The sequence below is a fragment of the Telmatherina bonti genome (genome assembly GCF_933228915.1).
Source record: "Telmatherina bonti genome assembly, chromosome: 6".
NCBI classification, from domain to species: domain Eukaryota; kingdom Metazoa; phylum Chordata; class Actinopteri; order Atheriniformes; family Telmatherinidae; genus Telmatherina; species Telmatherina bonti.
Genome location: NC_136624.1, coordinates 21,462,406 through 21,475,733, shown reverse-complemented (window position 1 = coordinate 21,475,733; position 13,328 = coordinate 21,462,406).

Genomic DNA, 13,328 nt, shown 5'->3' with positions numbered 1-13,328 from the left:
TTACTAATCTATTGCCTTTTCCTCTTCAGAGTGCCACACTACCAAACATTAAAATGTAATCATTATTCATTATTTGTGACCTTTATGGTTTAAACTGTTTTCTGAAAGTATTTAGATCAGAGAGCAAACACCTAAAATACTATTTAAAGTCCTGCTCTCTTACTGTGAATTTTAAACATCTCTCAAGGTTGCAGAAAGCCATATACAGACTAATGAGATGCAGGAGAGGCACTGGCAAATGCTAGCATTTGAATATGTTTGATCATGTCCTGCCACATGAGCGATTACAATGGAGACAGCATGAACATCCAGGTGGAACAAAACTGTACATGGGATTCTTGGTGGAGCGCCCATATCTCCCACTCCCATTATTATACTGCAGATATGAATCCATCTTCCTTTTTGGCCAGTGGGATCACAATTTCAGAGACATTTATGCAGAAAAATGCTATGACCATGCTTCAGGTTCTTTCTGTTGACTTGTGGGAAAGGGAGGGGATCCAAATCCACAGGAGGCAGGAGATATGCTGCATTTGAGGGGAAAAAAAGATACCTCACAAAGCAAATTTAGATAATTCCATGGATCACCTAAGATATATGAATGCAGAAGAGTTAATACCAGTGGACCCTGTGTGTTTGATTGCTGTTTTTTGTTGCCTAATCCCACTGTGTGCTTCTGCATATGGGCTTTTTGATAGAACTGGATGGTCTGGAATATTACCACAACTTGCATTTCTTCAAAATACTCCTGTCACAACCACTGGGCTTAATTCAGGTAAAAACTAGCAGAGAGTTGGAGAATAATCCTGAAGCTTGGAAACAACAGTGATATGACTTATGTAACCATGCTGTGAAAAAATGTTACGCAACTCTGGCTGATATTTTATACATTCTGTATCTGTTTTGTCCATGAACCCACGCTATAAAGTTGCAGCTGGAAGAAAGATCATGAGCACTTATATGATGATAAAAATGAGAAACAGATGGAACTGATGCATAAATATTGATGACTGCTTACTTGAAACTAGTCAAAGCAGAATAATGCAAGACATTTATAGATGAAAACACAGCAAAGTCTTGGGGTTGGACAGTGTCTCAGATGAGTTTATCAGTGGTTTCCTATAAGAGGCCGTCATATGTGTAAAAACTTTGATGTCATTAGAATTGGACACAAACTTATAAGATGAAGTAAGAACTACAATCCATCAAATGACTTTGAGCAAGAGTTTTGACCTCTCTTTGCTCTGGGACATCAAACTCAGCCGACAACACTGAGAGTGGAAGTTTTACAGGGCAGTGAACATCAAACAGGTTGATTCTGACAAGTGAATGTGGACCCCCTCCCCGGAGAAATAAATGCTAAGGTGAGAAAGTGTAGAGAGAGAGGGAACTTGTAGAAAGATGGAAAGTTCTGGGAGTTTAGTTAAATCAAACAGCAGCAGCTGTGTGACTGACAGGTATGATGGAAGTTCAGTGTTTATTTTATTTATTTTTTTATATGTATATATATATATATATATATATATATATATATAGAGAGAGAGAGAGAGAGAGTGAGAAAACTGTATATTTTAGTTTCTTTAAATGCCACTATGACCTGATTATAAGGGCACGTTTTTCAAAATTTTCCAAACGTTTCTTATCCACAGAGCCTGGGGTTCATTTTGTCTTCACAGCTGGGGCCTGCTGCAGAATATATTTGAATTTTTCCCCTTTTTTTCCAGGTGAAAAAATAAAGAAACAGACCTTGGGCTGGAGGACTCTGACAAAAATCAGTAAAATAAACAAACAAAAAAAAGCTGAATAATTTATGATTTTGTTCAAAGGTGCTTTGATGACTAAACATCACTTTATGCACTTCAACAACATAAAAAAAACCTTGCAAAAATCTTATAAAATTAAGATTTTCTTTGTTTGTTTTTGTATGTTTGTGTCTCTAACATTAAGAATTTGCTTTCCCATTGATGTTAATGGCAATTTTAAAGTTTAAAACGCAAACCCAGAAAATGTTTGCTGATGGTAGCAACAGCAACTTGTGACTGTATTTCTGAGAATTTTTTACACCTAGTGGTCATGAGTGCCTCTGCATATAACATGTAGTTTTGGCATTAAAGGTGCCAAAAAGGCTTAAGGAGCATCATGGAAATCATGCAATTTTATCCCCTGACAATGATGCTGTTTTTCTTTTGTTTTTGGGTTAGTTTTTAGCAGTTTTTATCCTAAACCTCTGCAGAAGTTCATATTTTCAAATGAAAAATTATTGGAATTTTTTCAGATTTTCTTTTCTTTTTATTTTAGGTGAAATGGTCGAATCTAATTCAAATATTTGAATTAGATTTGTGGAAGTAAAAATGGTACTATAGGTATAACGTGCACATGGTCTGTGTCTTTTATCCATGTTACATACTAATTTTGTGCAGAATGCACTGCATTACAACGTTTATCTGTTGTTTATGATCGCAAGTGCGAGGCATTCTTAAGACGTCTAATGTTTGGTTTGGTTTTAATGGTTGATTGAACGAGTCACACAACCACATAAACAAAGCTTTAGTCAGTTCTCTGAGAAGCGGCTGTTTTTTTTTTTTTTTTATTTCTGAACTGAGACAGCGTTGGTGGAAAAGTTTCTATGTCTTTTAATTTTTACAAAATGTTTATTTTTTAGTCTTGTAGGCTTGCGTTTAATGGACTTGTGTTGGTTTAAGTTTTGACTTAAACAAAACAAAAAATGATTACATTAGTCTTTCAACAAACGTCAACAAACAAAAACAAGAAACAATTCAAATACATATTTATGTTATACTGAAGATTATGAGGATAAACAACAGAAGAAGAAGAAGAAGAACATGTCTCTTCTTTCCTGTGGTCACAGGTTGAGCCCTCCCATTGTTGTTGTTATATTGATCCTGTGGTGTGCTCGTTACCCTGGTACCCATTGGTGCTTATGACATCTCTAAGTATTGATCCCTGCTATCCCTCACCACAGGTGCTGTTTTCTCTGTAGCACTCCGCCACAAACACTGTGGCAGAGTGCTACAGAATCTTAGCTTTTAAGACTCGGAATACTTTGAGTACTACATGATGCCATATCAAAGGGGTAAAAAGCAGACTTAAGAAGCTTTGCCTGAACACTGCTTATTTGAAAATATGATTTCCAAGTAAAACAAACACACAAAAAAACAAGTTTGGCTGTTTTTGAAAATTAATTACTGTTGCAAATTGTATGGTACTCTGCAAAAACCTAAAGGGGAAATTATGTAGTCTAATTGGTCAGATATACTGAAAAGGATTTATTGATAAAGAAAATGAATGCAATAATAGATAGATAGATAAATAAATAAATAAATAAATAAATTCAAAAGAAAGAAAAAAAGGTGTCTACAAACTGTAACTGTAACAGTTGTATCAGCATGAATGCATTGCTGATGATTAAGAGAAGCTTTGTGATCTATATATGACTCATAAAAAAACATATAGGATTCAGGATCATAACCAACAATTCCCTTTTCAGTAACACGTCCAGGATTTGACCATCTGATGCTAATAAGTGTTGCAGTGCCTCGTCTTTTACTCCTCTGCCTCAGGCTGTCTGCTGATCTGAAATTTGGAAAGAATCCTGATTATGTTCTTGCAAACATATTTCACTCAAGCCCACAGTAATCTCTTTTAATTGCCAGTTTTACATCCCCCAGAAGGGAAGACAATTCCAGCTTCTTCCTGCTTGCTCTTCATGCTGTTCAGCTCCTATAACTGTGACATTGCTTTTTTAACTTTTCTAGATGAGGGGTCTTACTTTATGCATTACTTGGGCTTTGGAAAAGCCAGTCTGCTGCTCCTGCATTTTTAATGTTATTTTGTGATTAAAAAGTTTTTAATCACAACAACTGTTGAAAGGTGTCAGAACTACCAACACAATCTTCTCAAGCGCAACACCAGCACAAGCTTAGAAAAAGTACAAGAACAGAAAACAAACAGTTGGAACTGTTTTAACAAAAGAAAAAAAAAAACACTATAAAATCTATAAAAGATGTAAAGAAAGACACATTATTACCAGGGAAGCTGTCAACAATCTGCCACCATAACAGAGCTGCTTAAAGCTGTAAGAAAGTGGCAAGTAGGATGGAAAAAGGACCAAATTATAACGGCAACAGCAATTTGTATTCAATTCAGCAAGCCGTGCTGCCAAATGACAAAATTGGGGACGTCTTTAGATTAAAAAATCAATCTGTGTGCTGCATAATTTTTCATTATCAAACCCCAGCGAATCATCTGGCTTATATTTTACACTTAGTGCCATTACAAATCAAAATGTTATTCATTATGCACAGGCAAAAGAGTGTGTTTGCCTTTGATTATTCCTGTTAAATCCTCAAGATTTTGTTGATGGAACGATATGATGAAAAGGACTGGGAGAATGCAGAAACCTACTTACTACTTACTTGCTGGAAATGTTTTAAGGTTAAGCTTATTAAAAAGAGAACTCCATTATTTACATCAGTATGAGCTGTTTGTCTGGCAAATACTGCGAAGACAAAATACTAATCTAATACACTCCTGGCATACTAAAATTAATTCATGAGGGTAGGATGAACATTTGCATGCTGTTGCAGAAAGCAACTGGAGGTGGAAGATATGGTAAGGAAGTGGGTGTATCGCAGCAAGTGTTGACTAATCGCAAGATAACTAGCATGATCTCTGGTAAAGCAAAAGACCCTTGAATTGAGGCAGACTGAGGCGAGACAGAGGCAGTATTGTTAAGTTTATCTGCAAGGAACCTCCCACACTTAGAGCGCTGTCACCTAGAAACAATCTTCATCTACTAGCAATTTGTTTTCTTAATTACATTTTATTATAAAGGGTGACGTTTACACCCTTGCTTGCAGCTCTGAGGGTGCGAGGCATGAAGGGTTATGACTTTAGAAATTATCTCTCCCTGCAGGTTCTTTAATAAATGAGCTTAAAAAGAAAAACAAAAGGAACACTGTTAAAAAATAAATAACTAAAGCTGGGCATTATGTCAAGTAGACAGCTCTGGATAAACATGCCACTCATTTTGACATCCAGGAGCTTTTATAATAATAATTAAAAACATTTGTAAGTAGATTTTTTAGTCATCATTTAGCCAGCTGTGCACAGTTGGTCCACACATTCAGCCCTGCCTTCATCAGCCTTGATAACATCATGAGCACAAGCAGTGCTTGTTTTAGCAGCACTCAAAAAAGGATGGAGGGAAAAATTACCCTCAAAATCTCTCTCTTGACAGCAGCTGTTAGTACTCAAGTCTTTGTCATGCAAATCCTTCAGAGATGCCGGATACCTCAGGGTCAAACATCATCACGTTCAAGTGGTCTAAAGCACCTTTCAGCTACTCTTCTGGATTTTATTTTCAGCTTGCTCTTGAAGAATACAAATGCCAAAACTGTCCGACAAACTCAGACAAACAATGTAACAATGATTCAGATGAATAAAAAGAAAATGTTTATTGCATTGCAACATTTAAACCGTTAAAGGACAGACAACATCACCGTCATGTGGTCTGAGTTTTAAAGACAAGGTTTTATGGTAGTTCTGAATTCTACATGGTGGCTCAAAATGAGGAGCCGCAGACGCTATCTCGTCACTGAAAATTGGCGAGATAGCGAATGGCAAAATGCTGAAAGAAATGGGGAACTTCACAAAAACCATCAAAGGATGTTTGGTTTTGGGACAAAATACCTGTCAACAGGTGCAGAAGTCTGACTTGGAGGAGCAGAAAACACCTGACTGTAGCGGAAACATTAAAGGATTGTTCAACAAAATATTAGTTTATGAGTGATGTAATATGTAAGAAATGATCTTATTTGTTTGCTTTTAAAAAAAATATTTCTGTTGAACCAGAATTAGAAAATAATGTCATAATTTTCATAAAATTTTGATCTATTATTACTTATGTCAATTTCATCTTATTTTACAGGCAGCTGTTTTTTTGCTTCTTGAATGAAAGGGTATGAATAAATATGAGCACAACTGTATATATGTATGTATACTTTGGATACCTGTACAGAGAGGAAGAAGACAGAAATGGGGACGCTGCTACTAATTTATTATCCAGTGCAATTATTTCTGACACTGCACATCAACTGCGACAAACTGTGAGATCTTGTGACATTCATGACTGACACAGTGTGAGCAACGTGACAAAAAACTCAACCCTGAGATAAACAGAGGCGGGAACACAGAGAGTAAAACGGCAACGTGTCAGGAGCTGCTAGGAGCGGGGCATTCTTGAGGGAAGGAGGAAGAGGAGAGATGAACATGAAAGAATGATGAAGATGTATTCCAGGAGGGGAGTACATGTGTGTCAAGATCAAGATTATGTCGGAGAAAATCACTATGCATTAAAAACCCAGTGGGAGGTGAAGTGCACACCAATACAGTATTTCCATCCATCCTTCACAGTGGTCATCACAGATAAATCAGCACTGACAGACAGTTGCCTGTGGTGAGTCTCCTAAGTCTCTAATAATTTATCCGTTCTTGGGACTCTGCTGAATACTAATTAAGAGCAAAACTAATTATCATTAGTCTGACTCAGGGTTCGCTGGTGGACATGTGAAGGAGAAACTTCTTGTCTGCAAGGTGAAAAACAAATTTGACATTTTGAGGGAAGCAGCTGGGAAGGAACAAGTACAAGTGTTCCCTCAAGCTGATCTATTTTCTGTGGAATCTGAGGTCAGACAAATTTAGAGCTTTGCATGTGTTAAGGATCACTCAGCCTCTCTTTAACTCTCACTTATGTGTCAATGATTACTTTCTGATCCACATGTGAACTCGATGTTTGTGGGGGTTGCAGACATGTGCATACACCAGCTTGGAGTGTATTTTCTGAAAAAAAGAAGCTGGTCTGTGCATGTTTTTTTCTTTTTCCTTTAAAACTTTTAAAGCAATTGCAGTGGTTGAAAAGGTAGCACAACCTCTGGGTTGTTCTTTGTACTTAAATTAGGTGTAAACTCAGTCCGCTATCTAATCTTATCATGTTTTTTGGTATCATGATAGTCGTTTCCGGCATCAGGTTTTACAGAAATTGCCATGAAAGCCAACAAAGAGCACCCCATTTGAGATTTAGTGAAGAGGAAAGACAGGGCTCTTTCATTCACACTGTTATGGAAGTCTCCATAGATGCACTGCAGAGAGGGATAGAGGCAAGCAGAGTTGAGGGATATGAATAATTCAGCAGCACAGTGAGCTCTGGATTCCCATCCTCCACTCCACCAGCCTCAATCCCAGTGGACCCAGAGTGGGATTGTAGTACAGCTCTGCCAGCACTGAATGTGCACTCTGGTTCATGCCACGGTGCAGGAAATCATAGTGAAATGTAAGGTCTTCAGGTGACTGCAGGGATGCTCATGGAAACCCACAATTTAGCTTACTGAAGCGGAAACCTTTGTAGCACAATGATCCAATGAACAAAGTTTCCCTTGTCCAAGTTCAAAACTTGGCCTTGCACTTTTAAAATGATAATGCAACACACCACAGTACTGACTGCTGATTTTTTAAAAATTTATTCTGCTGGCTTCCTGAGTGAAAGCAGTTTCAGATGGGAATATTAGTTAGATACAAAAATGATGCAAAATGAAATGCAAACGATATGCAAACTAACAGAAAAGATAGATAGATAGATAGATAGATAGATAGATAGATAGATAGATAGATAGATAGATAGATAGATAGATAGATAGATAGATAGATAGATAGATAGATAGATAGATAGATAGATAGATAGATAGATAGATAGATAGGATAAGTTGGTTTCATCCAACACAAATTTGACCTAGACACTGTGACATCACCCAGGAGCTAAATACTGTCGAGTTGATGGTAGATTGCATGATTGGGTGTCTTTATAGCCTTAAAGTTGTTTGAATACCCATCATCCTTCACTTCCGCTTGGGGGGATAAAGTATGCAAGACATATTCATGCAGACATGAATATGCAATGATAAATTGACCCTTGAGCTATAGTTATGTGAAAGACCAAGACAAAGTGTGCTGTCACTATCTATCTATCTATCTATCTATCTATCTATCTATCTATCTATCTATCTATCTATCTATCTATCTCTATATCTATCTATATATATATATATATATATATATATATATATATATATATATATATATATATATATATATATCTATATCTATCTATCTATCTATCTATATATATATATATATATATATATATATATATATATATATATATATATATATATATACATATATATAAGTACAGAATCAACCTTTACTAAATGCAATGCTGCTGACAATGAAATTACATCCAAAAAAAAAAAAAAAAAAAAAAAAAAAAATATATATATATATATATATATATATATATATATATATATATATATATATATATATATATATATATATATATATATATATACATATATATATATATATAAGGATGTTTTGCATCCAATCCAGGGAAACTAAGCTGTAATTAATTCAGGTCCCTTTTGAAATGAATCCCATATATCCACTGAATCAGCTGCACTTCAGAGCAATCTACTCTCCTTTAAATCTTCTGCGTTTATGTGTCTTTCACACACATACACAAAAACAAGTGGGTGCAGTCTGCTGATAGGACAAAGCTAATTAAAGACGGCTGATCCCGCAGACTTGAATACAGACTTAACAGCAGCAAAAGAATCTTCTTTAATATTATTTTGTGGCTCTTTTGGGACAGTATTCTGTTATGATGCAGTTACTAATGATGCATTAATAAACATCAGTCTAATCACGGAAAGAACATACTTTTAAATCTCCTAAAACCAATTACTTTTATTAACAGTCTTTAAAGGCTATAGCTCTCCCTGAAAACGGAATTAATTTATTACCCAAAGAGAAACAGGAGAAAACAGATTAGGAGTAAATGAGGACAAAATGTTCTGTTTTCAACCCTCATCTGTGCAATCATAGATAAATAAATGAGTGGAACTTAAGATAAGGTAAATGTGAAATATGAACTTATTATGTTTTGAATATACTGCAGAACATTAATGCATTTTTGTTCTTAAACTGAATATGTGGAAATGAAAAGTGTACAGGGGGCTGCATGGTGGCATCGTGGTTAGCACTGTGGCCTCACAGCGAGAGAGGTTTGGTCAGTGGCCTTTTTGTGTGGAGCTTGGATGTTCTCCCCGTGTATGCCTGGGTTCTCTCCGGGTACTCTGGCTTCCTCCCACTGTCCATAGACATGCATGTTACGTTAATTGCCCAAAGGAGTGAGTGTGAGTGGTTGTTTTGCTCTGTGTGGCCCTGCGATGGATTTGCGAGCTGTCCAAGGTGTACCCTGCCTTTTGCCCAAAGACTGCTCGGATAGGCTCCAGCTTCCCCGCAACCCTTCATTGGACTAAGCGGTTAGGATAATGAATGAATGAAAGAATGAATAATTGTTTTCTAAAAAACACTTTAAACTTTCTTCTGTGATATTTTCTGTAGGTTATTCATTGTGCTTATACTTTTAGGTGCTGGTTTAGATTTAACCCTCTGATGCATGATTTATGTAAAAACAATGGACCATTTTCTCACGTAAATTTTACTTCTACAGTCAATTTTCTTTGTCTTTAATATTATTTTACTTTTTATTTGGTTTATTTATTTGATCTATTCAATAGAAATATTTATAAAAAAAATATATATTGTCATATTAATATGATAGAAATATTCTATAAAAATGGACTAGAATAATTTCCATGTCCTGTTTATCATTGATGTAAACTTGGTAATTAAATGTTTGTGTATTATTACTTATTCAGTGGGTGGTAGTGTGTTGGATGACTCCCCTTACGTCCACTGAAGGGGCAAAACTTTTTCTTCCTTTTTCCTCTGGGCATCTTTAAAAAAAACTTCAGGAAAAAAGAAATCTGAAATATCTGTATGTTTTCTTTTAATATTGTTTGCAAGTGGGACTAGAGTTTAAAGTGTGACTGGTCTGCATCAGTCCCTCTCGACGTCAACTAAACATAATATACTCATACACTTGACATTATGTCCATGTTAACAGAGGACATATGTTGTTGTAATGTTGTCTTTTAACAGCTTTATTACAGACAAAGAAGTCTGCTGTCATGAAATGGTTTTAAGCATTTTGCTCTTTACTGTTTTGATTGCATGTGTTTTGACCGTAATGTGCAAATGACATGATTTATTGATGATGTATTAAATAAATTCCCATTTCCATTCATTTTTATGATCCTGAATCATTTAACTGATCAGTATGCAGCTGTTTATTATTAATAATGATGATTAAAATTGTGTCAAATATACATAATAACATATAATCCTGGTTTCTCTTTTGGCTGTTATGGTTCAAAAAGGATATTTGATTATCTTTCTTTAATTTTCTTATTAAATTTTATATTTAGTTTTTTTGTCGGTGAGATGTCTTCGAAGCGAGCTGGACTTGCCTCTTTGGCTCATTAGAGGGAAGCTAGTAAATTAAGTTGAAATTAGAAACTATCTGTAAAAATATTTTTGGCTAAATTAAAATGAGTTATAGTTCCTTCACTAGATCGATCTGAATAAACAACTTGTGATTTGGATCTGAACTTATTATCTAAACAGACGACAATGCACATGTTCACCTTCCCGCCCACAAACAAATCAACATACTGTACACACAATCCATCCCTGATCCCATGTGCTCTCTTTTGCTGCAGATCTAGTTTTCAATCATTGATAAAGGGGTTGGGTCCAGTGGTGATGGCTCTTTCTTCAAAGGCACCCAACAGCAATGCCCTGGCTTATTACAACAGTGCAGAGATTAAATGGGGTGTATTGATCCCAGCCTCAATGGAGTTTGCGGCACTGACCAGCAGACACAGATCACTCGGCTGTGTAGAAGAAAAATGACTCTTTATGGCACTGCAGGCAAATGGAGAGAAAAATTCTGGAAAATCTTTACAGTCTGCATGCTCTCCCTATTAGATAAATGATTTGTCGTTTTTTAAAAAAAAAAAAAATTGTCCCTTACATTACTGAATTAATTACATGTTCTGTGAATATTAATTTAAACTAGGCTATGGCGTTTAGGCAGTGCTCAGTTGGTACTCAGCGTGTGCCAATTAAATCAATCATTCACCAGAGTTTCCCAATCCTGCTCCCGAGGGACCCACTGACACGCATGTTTTGGATGTTTCTCTGCATCTCCACACCTGACCCCAATTAATGGGTCAATAACAGGGTTTTGCAGGTCTTGATGGAAAGCTTAATCAGGTGCGTTGAAGCAGGGAAACATCCAAAACAAACAGATGAGTGGATTGTGAAGAGCAGGACTGAAAACCCTGCCTTACACCATTACACACCAGCAGCTTGAACTGGTGACACAAGGCAGAATGGATATTTGGTTTTATGTTGTTTATTTTCATGTTGCCTAATAATGACTCTACCATCTAAATTTGGCTGCTGTATTGAATCTCACCATACCAGACAAGATTTATTTTAATATGTTCCTTTCCAATAACTATGAACCTGTACCTTCAGTTTCCTGTTCTTAGCTAAAAGAAGTGTGGTCTTCTACTGCTGTGGCCAATCTGGTTCAGGTTCAGCCTATTGTGCATTCAAAGATGCATAACCACTATATATACATGTAGTAGTTGTAACCAGCTGCACTGGACTTACTCTTGCCTCCAACCATTCAGACTAACATAACAAAAAACATGGTTTAACCAAGGTAAATAAAATACATGTTTTGTTTTTTTTTCATCATTCAACACACAAATATAATGCAAGCTCCTCTCATATGATCCAGCCAAATTGACCTAGTAGAGGTTTCATGACCAATTCTTCAAGTTTTCTAATAACTAACAATGTCTTATGTTTCAAATATACATGTATAATAGACATAGTTATCAAATGGAAACATGCTGCTGTAATCTATGTTGAAGTGGTTGGTCATGCTGATCAATCTTCTATAGTTATGCTCTCAAGTTACTATTGTTTTGTCCCTGTCTTTGCAAACCTAAAGGAATTTCACCAGTTAGAAAACACTTTAGTCAAACCATTCAGGGAGGAACTTCCCACAGATGAAAGCTCTGCCTTGTTTTATGATGGTGAAGAACACCCTAGATTAAGTAGATAATTGGAAAAAAAAGCCAAGTCCACTTTGTGGAAAGACAAACGTTTATTTGTTTAATTATGTTTTTGATAGGGGGCAAGTGTGCTTCATATATGATGTCACATACTACAGCATTTTATCCAAGGCTTATTTTCAATGCCTGTGATGGACTGGCGACCTGTCCAGGGTGTACCCTGCCTCTCGCCCAAAGGCTGCTGGGATAGGCTCCAGCTCCCCCGCGACCGTTAATCGGATTAAGTGGTTTCAGAAAATAAATGAATGAATAATTTTCAATGCCCGTCCCTAGTCGGACTTTTGCATCTTTAACATGTTTATTAATTACATTTATCCAACATTTACATAAAAATGAATGCATCACTGAATTGTTTTTTTGCATTCCTTCTTCAAAATATAAACTATATTAGAGTATAGAACTTCATATTTTCACATTTCCAGGTAAGCTGAATCTTTGAAAATGCAGCATGATACAGAGGCAGTGTCAAAAATGCTTTTCTAAGTAATAACTAAAATCACGCAGAGAGAAAATATTACTGCACAAGGCGCTGCTTATTAAAAAGTCACATCTGTTTGTTCTTCAGTTGAGTGCAGGCTCTCATTCTCATGTGTTAACAAACTGGGACTCATGTGGAGTGGAAATTCAATGGCACTACACACACCCGCACAAATAATAGGAGGAAAGCGTAATTACCATTGATTAATGCAATTCAACAGGTTTTACAAACAGCTTTTAAAATGACTGTTTATGCTTTTTTTTCTAATATTGTGATGAGACATCCATCATCGAACATGACATACACAGATGAGAAAGCATGTAGGGACACCATGATACTGCTCTGAAAATCCATAAATCACTACTATCACCATCTTCTGGGGTCAGTATGTCTCTCAGTCTCAATTGCAACTATTTTTTGACTCATGTAGAGCGTCTACTCATTCTCGAGCTACCAGTGCAGAGCGGGACATAATGTTCTCTGGTTAACATGAGAGCCTGGACTTGTGGAGAATTGAGACGCCTACTTGCATCTCCATTTCATCTAAATAAGAGGATTTGTCATCATTAGATGGGCTTGGTAAACAGTACAGCTCAGAATTAGGTCAATGAAAGTAACTGATTAAGGTATTCCACTGTAGAAAACCTGAAGTGACTGCACCCTGGTGAAGTTAGGTGTAAGGCTTCAGTTTGAAACGAGAGAAAACGTTCAGTTTT